The 12137-nt window shown below is 62.5% G+C and overlaps 1 protein-coding gene and 1 long non-coding RNA gene across 2 annotated transcripts in view; one reads left to right on the top strand and one right to left on the bottom strand.

Annotated features, from left to right (window-relative positions):
• ZW10 (zw10 kinetochore protein) overlaps positions 1 to 12137 on the bottom strand; it is a 563481-nt gene that overhangs the window by 403792 nt on the left and 147552 nt on the right. The window lies entirely within an intron of this gene.
• Positions 9252 to 10255, top strand: LOC126038213 (uncharacterized). The gene is made up of 3 exons (XR_007505956.1): positions 9252 to 9631; positions 9804 to 9992; positions 10242 to 10255. It is a non-coding gene; the product is annotated as an uncharacterized LOC126038213 (long non-coding RNA).

The following is a 12137-nucleotide window of genomic DNA, read 5'->3' on the forward strand; positions in this document are numbered from 1 at the left end:
TCTTGCTCACTCTTGCCTCGCTGTTCCACAAGACACCTCTTCTTTCTCTGCCAGCTGCTGCCAAGGAAGGAGGACACGGTTAGGCCTGAGAAGTGCCAACTCCTCCGCCTGAAGGAAACAGGGATCCCTACACCCCACGAGGGAGCTCCCCAAGGCACCACCCGGCCACCACCCACCCGCCCGCAGAGCCCCCACCTCCGCAAAACCCTCCTACTTCAGCTTGTCTCACCAAAGCGACGCACAGCAGAGCTCCCGCCGGTGCTGGAGCTGGGCTTGGAGGCAGGCACCCTGGGCAAATCTAGCTGGGCATGCAAAGCAGCGGCCAAAGAGGCTGCACCCCTGCTTACAGGGGGCTCGAGCCGCTGCCTGGACTGCAAAGTGCCTGGGACTCCGGGGCACTGGCCGGGCCCTCACTTACAGGGCAGGCCTGGTCCCAAAGGCCCACAGAGGCTCCTTCTCTCTGATTCAGGGGCACCCTGACCCGCACCCCGCTAACAGGGCGGTCACCCCACACAGGCTGCCAGCTGAGCACTATCAAGAGCGCTGGGCACTTTCTGCCCTGAAGGCAAGTGAATCGGCAGCGGTGGCTGGTGACTGTTGCAAGGGCTTTTCCTGGGAGGCTTTGGGGGCTTGCGTGGAAGAACTTCCAGAGGTGGGTTCCTCATCACTTGGGACAAGCTGCCGCTTCAATGTGGAGCAGCTGGTTGGAGGGCGACTGGTGTTTGGGGCCTGCAAGTGCTGCTTGCTACCCTAAGTCTGCTGCCCTGCCCTGCCCTGCCATGCCCTGGTCCCCTTGCTCTCTGCTCTCAGCCCCAGGAGCAGCTTTGGGAGAAAAAGAACCACGGGGGAAGGCAGGAGGCTGGGGGCAAGGGGCCCGTTCTGGGCATCAGGGACGTGCCTGCAAGCAGGGCCCAGGTCCTGCCCAAGCAGCCCTGGCACTAGGAAGCCCTTTTACTGCCCTGAGCTGGGCCGCTGCCCCGGAAGCAGGGCTGGGGCCTCTGCTCTTTAAATGTCCAGGCTGCTGGGCACTACACAGTGAGAAAAGTGGGTCTGAGGCGGCTGAGCCTGGGGGGGTAGGGGGGAGAAGGGAGGAAGGATGGCCAGGGACCGGGGAACACTGTGGGGAGGTCCCTCCGAGGGCTAGCGTCCCTCTCTCCTCCAGGCAGAGGAGCTGGTGCTTGACTGCACCCTCCTTCCTTGGCAGCAGCTCCCGGAGAAGAAAGAAAGAAAGAAGAGGCATCCATCGTGCGTGGAACCACAAGGCAAGAGCAAGCGAGAGGAGGAGGGGCAGGCTGAAGAAAGGGAGAGAGAAAGGCGCTCTGGGCAAAGGGACCTCCCTATCACCGGGGCTGTGGTCACACAAGAGCATTTTGGCGCTTTTGGGATGGTTTTTATGGGTCTGGGGGAGGTACTTGGCTCAGTGCTATTCCCTAGATTTTCAGAAGCCATTCCAATTCTGTGGTAAGAAGACACAACTTCAAAATCTTTGCCTCTGAAAGGCCAGGGCCAGGGACATCCACCTGATTACAGGGGGTCCCTCCAAGCACCTCCCACCGAGCGCAGGAGGCACGCACAGCCCTACTTACAGGGCAGTCCCCCGCGGCTCGGCACACGCTCCCAACAAGCCCCACGGAGCCCGAGGCTCCGACCTGCGCCCCAGTTACAGGCTGGCCGTCTTGGCTGCAGCACAACACCACGTCTTCAGGAGCCCAGGGAGCGACCTCGACCCCAACTGCGGGGAGGTCGCCCCAGCCAAAAGCAGCGCCAAAGGCGGGACTGTGCCCTCCGGCACAGCGCTTCCTCAACCTGCACCCTCTAAAGGGCAAGGGAGGGCTCGCTCCTGGTACCTGGCTAGGGCAGCCTCCCCAGCCCTGCTTACAGGGAGGGCGGGCTGCTCCTGGGGACAGAGGGCTCCACGGCTCGTGACGCACGCCCCGAGTACAGGGCTGTCACACTGGCAGGTCACCAGCAGGACAGGCAGCCAGGCAGGCAGAGACCCAGGCCTGGACTACAGGCAGGCCGCGCTGCCTGCGCTACGACTAGGCAGCTTCGCTCCGTCCTTAGAAAGAAGGGGCAAGCCCGGACTCTCCCTCCACTCGCGGGCTCAGAGGGGACCCCCTGCTGCTGCACAGAGCCCTTCTTTCCCTCCTGGGAAGTTTAAATTAAGCTAAGCTAAACTAAACTAAGCTAAGCTAAACTAGGCTGCAGCGATTCTAACAGGGGCCTAAAGGACAAGCTCACTCGCTCACTCACACCGACAAAGACAAGGACACACAAAGAGAACTTCCCAGAAGAAAGAGCGAGCTCTGTGCAGTCAAGCTCTGGGGAGCCATCCCTATCCCCCGAGCAGGAGAAGAGAGCCTCAGACCTGCCCCCTGGGCTGCATGGAGGCCAGAGGAGCCTCAACATGCCAAGGGGCTTCACGGGTGGCCAAAGGGCAAATGCCGTGACACGCCCCAACTCCAGGGGGGTCACGCTGGCCAGGCTGCCAGCAGGCAGAAAGCTGCCGGGGCCAGAGGAGGGGGGCGCGGGGAAAAAGCTCTCCCCTGCTTACAGGGTGGGCTTGGGGTCCAGAGAGCTCCATTTCCCCCTCGGGTGCGGAGACGGTGGCTCTCGCCCTCCTTACAGGGTTGCCACTATCTCCGGGCAGCCTAACGATGGGGCAACGTGGCAAACGGCCAACGACCTGAGCCCTGGTTACAGGGAGGTCGTCCAGTGCAAAGCCAGCCAGGGCACCAAAGGCGCTGGCAATGCTTTTGTGTGGCCACAGCCCCGGTGACAGGGAGATCCCTTTGCCCAGAGCACCTTTCCCTGTCCCCCTCTTCAGCCCACCCCTTCTCCTATCGCTTGCTCTTGCCTCGCAGTTCCACACAATGCCTTGTGTTTCTTGTCCGGGAGCTGCTGCCAAGGAAGGAGGGCACAGTCAAGCGCCAGCTCCTCCACCTGGAAGAGAGTGGGACACCAGCCCCCGGAGGGAGGTCCCCACAGCACTCCCCGACCCCCAGCCATCCTTCCCCCCTCCTACCCTCTACCCCCCCCGGGCTCACCCACCCTTCTCACTGCCATGGTGCCCAGTGGCCCGGAGGGAGGCAAAAGAGCAGAGGCCCCAGCCCTGCTTCCAGGGCAGCAACCCAGCTCAAGGAAATAAAAAGGCTTCCCAGTGCCAGGGCTGCCCAGGCAGGACCTGGGCCCTGCTTGCAAGCACATCCCCAATCCCCAGAGGGGGCCCCTTCCCCCCAGCCTCCCACCTTCCCCCGTGGCTCTCTTTCTCCCAAGCTGCTCCCAGGGCTCAGAACAGAGAGAAAGAGAGCTAGGGCAGGGCATGCCCAGCCCCACGCCTCTGAAAGGCCGGGGCCAGGGACACCTGCCTGCTTACAGGGGGTCCCTCCCAGCACCTCCCGTTGAGCGCAGGGGATGTGCACAGCCCTGCTTACAGGGCAGTCCCCCTCGGCTTGGCATGCTCAAAAGCCCCATGGAGCCTGAGGCTCTGACCTGCGCCAGAGTTATGGGCTGGCCATCCTGGCTGCAGCACAACACCACATCTTCAGGAGCTCTACTTCCCTCCCAGGTGCAGAGACGGTGGCTCTCACCCTTCTTACAGAGTTGCCACTCTCTCCGGGCAGCCTAACCATGGGGCAACACGGCAAAACGCCAATAAAAGCAAAGACCCAAACCCTGGTTACAGGGAGGTCATTCTCCAGCACAAAGCCAGCCAGGGCACCACAGATGCTGGCAACGCCCTTGTGTGACCGCAGCCCCGGTGACAGGGAGGTCCCTTTGCCCAGAGCGCCCTTCTCTTTCCTCCATCCACTTCAGTCTCCCGGGCTTCTTCCGCTCCTCTTCTCACTCGCTCTTGCCTCGCAGTGCCACACAATGGATGCCTCCTCTGTCTGCTCCATCATCACCTGCTGCATAGGCAGGAGGACGCCGTCAGCACCGAGGGGCGCCGGCCCCGCAGGAAGCTCTCCACAGCACCACCCGAAGCCCGCCCATCCTCCCACACCTACCCCCTATACCCTAAGCCCCCCTCCGCTACCCCCACCGGAAAAAGCCTCGCAGATCGGCTTTTCTTACCGAATTGGTGCTCCCGTGCTCCCTGCAGGGACGAGTGCCAAGTGCCCTCTGCTGCTCCGGGCTCCGCTCCTCTACCGCTCTCGGGATCTCCGCACCTCCTGCGGCGATGGCTGACCGCGCCTCCCCGGGACGGCGCTCCCAGACCCGCTGAAGGCGGTGGCCGACGCCCGCCTGCCCCGAGGCGATCGCAGACGCTCCCCACCAAGGCGGCGCCGACCCTCGCCCGCCCGCCCCGAGGCGATCGCAGACGCTCCCCACCAAGGCGGCGCCGACCCTCGCCCGCCCGCCCCGAGGCGATCGCAGACGCTCCCCACCAAGGCGGCGCCGACCCCCGCCAGCCCGCCCGCCCCGAGGCGATCGCAGACGCTCCCCACGAAGCCGATGGCCGACGCCCACCCCGAGGCGATCGCGGACCGTCCCCAGGCGGCGCCGACCCCCGCCCGCCCCTTCCCCAGGCGGGTCCCGCTCTCTTTCCCTTCAGGCGCCCGCTCTCCCCCTCACACAGGCGCGCGACCGCTGGCGACACAGGCGCGCGCCGCCTGTTCCCGCCCGCCCCTGCCCCCGCCCCCGCGAAGCGCCCGCGCGACGCCTGTTCCCGCCCGCCCCCGCGAGGCGCCCGCGCGCCGCCCGGGGAGGGGGCACGCGCCCCGCGCCCGTCGAAGCCTTTTCGCTTCGTTGCCCGCCCCGCAGCGGCGCCCATCTGCGCGGTGCCGCCCTGCGGCGGAGCTCGGGGGGTCCCGCCGGCGTCGGATCCGCTCCCCGGGCGGCGCGCGGGCGCCTCGCGGGGGTGGACGCACGGGCGCGAGCGGGCGGAAACAGGCGTCTCGCGGGTGCCTCGCGGTGGCGGGGCCGCGAGCGGGCGGGAACAGGCGTCGACCGGGCGCCTCGCGAGGGCGGGGGCCGCGGCAGGGGCGCGAGCGGGAGGGAACAGGCCTCTGACGAGGGCGGGGGCGCTTCGCGGGGGCGGGCGGGAACCGGCGTCGCGCGGGCGTTTCGCGGGGCGGGGGCGGTGGCAAGGGCGCGGGAGCGGGAACAGGCGTCGCGCGGGCGCCTCGCGGGGGCGGGGGCAGGGGCGGGCGAAAAGAGGCATCGCGCGCCTGTGTGAGAGGGAAGAGAGGGCGCCTGAGGGGAAAAGGAGCGGGACCCGCCTGGGGAAGGCGCGGGCGGGAACAGGCGGCGCGCGCCTGTGTCGCCAGCGGTCGCGCGCCTGTGTGAGGGGGAGAGCGGGCGCCTGAAGGGAAAGAGAGCGGGACCCGCCTGGGGAAGGGGCGGGCGGGGGTCGGCGCCGCCTGGGGACGGTCCGCGATCGCCTCGGGGTGGGCGTCGGCCATCGGCTTCGTGGGGAGCGTCTGCGATCGCCTCGGGGCGGGCGGGCTGGCGGGGGTCGGCGCCGCCTTGGTGGGGAGCGTCTGCGATCGCCTCGGGGCGGGCGGGCGTGGGTCGGCGCCGCCTTGGTGGGGAGCGTCTGCGATCGCCTCGGGGCGGGCGGGCGAGGGTCGGCGCCGCCTTGGTGGGGAGCGTCTGCGATCGCCTCGGGGCAGGCGGGCGTCGGCCACCGCCTTCAGCGGGTCTGGGAGCGCCGTCCCGGGGAGGCGCGGTCAGCCATCGCCGCAGGAGGTGCGGAGATCCCGAGAGCGGTAGAGGAGCGGAGCCCGGAGCAGCAGAGGGCACTTGGCACTCGTCCCTGCAGGGAGCACGGGAGCACCAATTCGGTAAGAAAAGCCGATCTGCGAGGCTTTTTCCGGTGGGGGTAGCGGAGGGGGGCTTAGGGTATAGGGGGTAGGTGTGGGAGGATGGGCGGGCTTCGGGTGGTGCTGTGGAGAGCTTCCTGCGGGGCCGGCGCCCCTCGGTGCTGACGGCGTCCTCCTGCCTATGCAGCAGGTGATGATGGAGCAGACAGAGGAGGCATCCATTGTGTGGCACTGCGAGGCAAGAGCGAGTGAGAAGAGGAGCGGAAGAAGCCCGGGAGACTGAAGTGGATGGAGGAAAGAGAAGGGCGCTCTGGGCAAAGGGACCTCCCTGTCACCGGGGCTGCGGTCACACAAGGGCGTTGCCAGCATCTGTGGTGCCCTGGCTGGCTTTGTGCTGGAGAATGACCTCCCTGTAACCAGGGTTTGGGTCTTTGCTTTTATTGGCGTTTTGCCGTGTTGCCCCATGGTTAGGCTGCCCGGAGAGAGTGGCAACTCTGTAAGAAGGGTGAGAGCCACCGTCTCTGCACCTGGGAGGGAAGTAGAGCTCCTGAAGATGTGGTGTTGTGCTGCAGCCAGGATGGCCAGCCCATAACTCTGGCGCAGGTCAGAGCCTCAGGCTCCATGGGGCTTTTGAGCATGCCAAGCCGAGGGGGACTGCCCTGTAAGCAGGGCTGTGCACATCCCCTGCGCTCAACGGGAGGTGCTGGGAGGGACCCCCTGTAAGCAGGCAGGTGTCCCTGGCCCCGGCCTTTCAGAGGCGTGGGGCTGGGCATGCCCTGCCCTAGCTCTCTTTCTCTCTGTTCTGAGCCCTGGGAGCAGCTTGGGAGAAAGAGAGCCACGGGGGAAGGTGGGAGGCTGGGGGGAAGGGGCCCCCTCTGGGGATTGGGGATGTGCTTGCAAGCAGGGCCCAGGTCCTGCCTGGGCAGCCCTGGCACTGGGAAGCCTTTTTATTTCCTTGAGCTGGGTTGCTGCCCTGGAAGCAGGGCTGGGGCCTCTGCTCTTTTGCCTCCCTCCGGGCCACTGGGCACCATGGCAGTGAGAAGGGTGGGTGAGCCCGGGGGGGGTAGAGGGTAGGAGGGGGGAAGGATGGCTGGGGGTCGGGGAGTGCTGTGGGGACCTCCCTCCGGGGGCTGGTGTCCCGCTCTCTTCCAGGTGGAGGAGCTGGCGCTTGACTGTGCCCTCCTTCCTTGGCAGCAGCTCCCGGACAAGAAACACAAGGCATTGTGTGGAACTGCGAGGCAAGAGCAAGCGATAGGAGAAGGGGTGGGCTGAAGAGGGGGACAGGGAAAGGTGCTCTGGGCAAAGGGATCTCCCTGTCACCGGGGCTGTGGCCACACAAAAGCATTGCCAGCGCCTTTGGTGCCCTGGCTGGCTTTGCACTGGACGACCTCCCTGTAACCAGGGCTCAGGTCGTTGGCCGTTTGCCACGTTGCCCCATCGTTAGGCTGCCCGGAGATAGTGGCAACCCTGTAAGGAGGGCGAGAGCCACCGTCTCCGCACCCGAGGGGGAAATGGAGCTCTCTGGACCCCAAGCCCACCCTGTAAGCAGGGGAGAGCTTTTTCCCCGCGCCCCCCTCCTCTGGCCCCGGCAGCTTTCTGCCTGCTGGCAGCCTGGCCAGCGTGACCCCCCTGGAGTTGGGGCGTGTCACGGCATTTGCCCTTTGGCCACCCGTGAAGCCCCTTGGCATGTTGAGGCTCCTCTGGCCTCCATGCAGCCCAGGGGGCAGGTCTGAGGCTCTCTTCTCCTGCTCGGGGGATAGGGATGGCTCCCCAGAGCTTGACTGCACAGAGCTCGCTCTTTCTTCTGGGAAGTTCTCTTTGTGTGTCCTTGTCTTTGTCGGTGTGAGTGAGCGAGTGAGCTTGTCCTTTAGGCCCCTGTTAGAATCGCTGCAGCCTAGTTTAGCTTAGCTTAGTTTAGTTTAGCTTAGCTTAATTTAAACTTCCCAGGAGGGAAAGAAGGGCTCTGTGCAGCAGCAGGGGGTCCCCTCTGAGCCCGCGAGTGGAGGGAGAGTCCGGGCTTGCCCCTTCTTTCTAAGGACGGAGCGAAGCTGCCTAGTCGTAGCGCAGGCAGCGCGGCCTGCCTGTAGTCCAGGCCTGGGTCTCTGCCTGCCTGGCTGCCTGTCCTGCTGGTGACCTGCCAGTGTGACAGCCCTGTACTCGGGGCGTGCGTCACGAGCCGTGGAGCCCTCTGTCCCCAGGAGCAGCCCGCCCTCCCTGTAAGCAGGGCTGGGGAGGCTGCCCTAGCCAGGTACCAGGAGCGAGCCCTCCCTTGCCCTTTAGAGGGTGCAGGTTGAGGAAGCGCTGTGCCGGAGGGCACAGTCCCGCCTTTGGCGCTGCTTTTGGCTGGGGCGACCTCCCCGCAGTTGGGGTCGAGGTCGCTCCCTGGGCTCCTGAAGACGTGGTGTTGTGCTGCAGCCAAGACGGCCAGCCTGTAACTGGGGCGCAGGTCGGAGCCTCGGGCTCCGTGGGGCTTGTTGGGAGCGTGTGCCGAGCCGCGGGGGACTGCCCTGTAAGTAGGGCTGTGCGTGCCTCCTGCGCTCGGTGGGAGGTGCTTGGAGGGACCCCCTGTAATCAGGTGGATGTCCCTGGCCCTGGCCTTTCAGAGGCAAAGATTTTGAAGTTGTGTCTTCTTACCACAGAATTGGAATGGCTTCTGAAAATCTAGGGAATAGCACTGAGCCAAGTACCTCCCCCAGACCCATAAAAACCATCCCAAAAGCGCCAAAATGCTCTTGTGTGACCACAGCCCCGGTGATAGGGAGGTCCCTTTGCCCAGAGCGCCTTTCTCTCTCCCTTTCTTCAGCCTGCCCCTCCTCCTCTCGCTTGCTCTTGCCTTGTGGTTCCACGCACGATGGATGCCTCTTCTTTCTTTCTTTCTTCTCCGGGAGCTGCTGCCAAGGAAGGAGGGTGCAGTCAAGCACCAGCTCCTCTGCCTGGAGGAGAGAGGGACGCTAGCCCTCGGAGGGACCTCCCCACAGTGTTCCCCGGTCCCTGGCCATCCTTCCTCCCTTCTCCCCCCTACCCCCCCAGGCTCAGCCGCCTCAGACCCACTTTTCTCACTGTGTAGTGCCCAGCAGCCTGGACATTTAAAGAGCAGAGGCCCCAGCCCTGCTTCCGGGGCAGCGGCCCAGCTCAGGGCAGTAAAAGGGCTTCCTAGTGCCAGGGCTGCTTGGGCAGGACCTGGGCCCTGCTTGCAGGCACGTCCCTGATGCCCAGAACGGGCCCCTTGCCCCCAGCCTCCTGCCTTCCCCCGTGGTTCTTTTTCTCCCAAAGCTGCTCCTGGGGCTGAGAGCAGAGAGCAAGGGGACCAGGGCATGGCAGGGCAGGGCAGGGCAGCAGACTTAGGGTAGCAAGCAGCACTTGCAGGCCCCAAACACCAGTCGCCCTCCAACCAGCTGCTCCACATTGAAGCGGCAGCTTGTCCCAAGTGATGAGGAACCCACCTCTGGAAGTTCTTCCACGCAAGCCCCCAAAGCCTCCCAGGAAAAGCCCTTGCAACAGTCACCAGCCACCGCTGCCGATTCACTTGCCTTCAGGGCAGAAAGTGCCCAGCGCTCTTGATAGTGCTCAGCTGGCAGCCTGTGTGGGGTGACCGCCCTGTTAGCGGGGTGCGGGTCAGGGTGCCCCTGAATCAGAGAGAAGGAGCCTCTGTGGGCCTTTGGGACCAGGCCTGCCCTGTAAGTGAGGGCCCGGCCAGTGCCCCGGAGTCCCAGGCACTTTGCAGTCCAGGCAGCGGCTCGAGCCCCCTGTAAGCAGGGGTGCAGCCTCTTTGGCCGCTGCTTTGCATGCCCAGCTAGATTTGCCCAGGGTGCCTGCCTCCAAGCCCAGCTCCAGCACCGGCGGGAGCTCTGCTGTGCGTCGCTTTGGTGAGACAAGCTGAAGTAGGAGGGTTTTGCGGAGGTGGGGGCTCTGCGGGCGGGTGGGTGGTGGCCGGGTGGTGCCTTGGGGAGCTCCCTCGTGGGGTGTAGGGATCCCTGTTTCCTTCAGGCGGAGGAGTTGGCACTTCTCAGGCCTAACCGTGTCCTCCTTCCTTGGCAGCAGCTGGCAGAGAAAGAAGAGGTGTCTTGTGGAACAGCGAGGCAAGAGTGAGCAAGAGGAGGAGCAACATCGGGTTGAAGAAGGGGCAAGCGAAAGGCACTCCTGGGAAGGCGATCTCCCTGTCTTTGGGGCTGCGAAGCCTAAAGCATCCCTGGCCCTTTGGGGAGGTTGTCTGTGCTTCTGGAGCAGGTACTTGGCTCATTGCAGTTCTCAAGATTTTTAGAAGCTGCTCCACTTCTGCGTTAAGATGACACGGCTTCCCAAAGATGTCTCAGAACTACTTTTTGTACCTTGATGTTGCTGCACCAGCTGTGGGGAGCGGAAGGGCTCTGCAGCCACCCGAAGTGTCCTTTGAGGCTGTGTGCGTGCCAGGGGACAAGCATTCAAGAGCAGGGATTTTGAGGTGGTTTCCCCTTCTGATGAATGCTTCTCTTTCAGCACCTGCACGGGGGGAGGAAGCTGCTGGCCCTCAGCCTCTGGAGGAACACGTTCCTCCTCTCTGTCCCGAAACAGCTTCTGTCCCTGCCCTTTGCCCAGCTATTCAGTGCTGGGGTACCCAATAAAATGCTTTCTCCAACTGCCTGTTCCCCATTGAGCTACTTTCTTGCCCAACTCTGCTTTCACTGAGGCCAGTAAAAATGCACTACACATGCAATTTTAACCTTCAGCAACCATTGGAATTTTTGCTGTGTGTGTTGGTCCTGGCTGTTTGCAAGGGGAATCTCAGGGACATCAGGTGGCAGTTTCCAGAGACAAGTTTGGTGGGGGGGCAGCGTTGCTGTAGGAGTGATTTATGCTGGTTCACCTTTGGACTGAGCTGTAGCTGGCAGGGCACTTAATTCAGGGGCAGGGGATGGACGTATGAGCTGTTAAGGGCAGACTTGCAGTTGCATGTGTTGTGCAATGGGGCTGGTATGCAGAGCAAATTGGGGCTGAGTTTTTGAGAGCAGGCAAGGCCGCAGTCCTCCCTGACCATCTCAGCCTCCATCCTTCTGCATCTTGAGGCTGAGGAGGGCCATCGATAACTGCAGTGTTCTCACTCACTTCAGAGAAGCACCGCTAGCTTGTGCCTTAGGAAATTCAAAAGAAAGTGTCACAATTGCAAATCAGTGAGTTGGAGCGCCACTTCCACAGTTAAGGTGTTCTTCAGAGTGGACTGGAGTAAAATTGCTCCCCAGTTTGGGGCAAAACCAGGAAAGGTTCATTTCAAGAAATGCAAGTTGCTGTTGTCAACAAAGGTGTAAATGATGGGCATGACTGCCTGTTTTAGGGTGGTTTCGAGGATTCCCAAGAAGGTAAACATACACACTGACTATAAGGGAAAAAACAAGCATTTTGTTAACTACACACATACGTTAACACTAAGGGTATCTTACAAAGCAAAAAAACCCCACTATTAACATACCGACCCAAGGACTGTGAAGAAGATGAACCATCTGTACATTCCTGTGCCGTCTTGCGCTGCAAGCTCAGCCCAGCAGTTGGTAGGCGCCAGCTTTACGAGGGCATCCCCACAGAGGCAACGGTGGCCTTGCCGTCCACCTCCCCACTGCTCTTCGGAAAACCCCGGTATTTTATACATTTGCGGAGGAACAGGTGTCGACACTCGTGGCCAATGAGTGCCAAAACACGCCTCGATTGCAACATAGGGAGCCTATGGCACATGCGCCCACTGGCCAGGCATGCTGCGCGTGCCATAGCCATCCCTTCTACTGGTTCATGGGCTCTGTACATGCGGCATATTACCATAATCCATCAGTCACATCCACTATGCTCTACCCAACAGCAGGACTTCTGCAAGGTGTGGTGCCTTGTATTCCTCCATTATTGCACATACTACCTCCCCCTAACATTGCCCAACCTCCTTATCCCCATGGTCAGCATTTCAAACAATAGACAAGAAACTGTCTGTTCCCTGTGCTGACTGCATTTCTTAGTTATATACGTCTTACTCAGTGTTGATCCATGGACCAAAATTCCATCTTTTAACCCTTCCATACACACTGCCTTACTTCCTAACCTTTTATTTTAATGCCATTAAAGTTGAGACGGACCCTGGAAAGTGCCTGAGGCAATTGCCAAGAAATGCAGCACACCTGTGAGCTCTGTGGAGAAAGTGAAGCAGCAGCAGCAGCTGCCACTCTGCAACCACGGAGTGTTTTCCTCCACTCCCTCACCTTCTGAACTTTCTATAATAAAACTTGAGCATTTCAGTAACAGCTTGTCCTGCCTGTGCCTGAACACGAGGGAATGGAGCCCCATCATGCTTGTTCTCGGTTCTGAAGTTGTGTTGGGAGGTGAGTGCTAGCAAGCAGGAGTGGAGGTGGCCAGGGG

This window comes from Accipiter gentilis, chromosome 5 (genome assembly GCF_929443795.1).
Source record: "Accipiter gentilis chromosome 5, bAccGen1.1, whole genome shotgun sequence".
Taxonomy (NCBI): Eukaryota; Metazoa; Chordata; class Aves; order Accipitriformes; family Accipitridae; genus Astur; species Astur gentilis.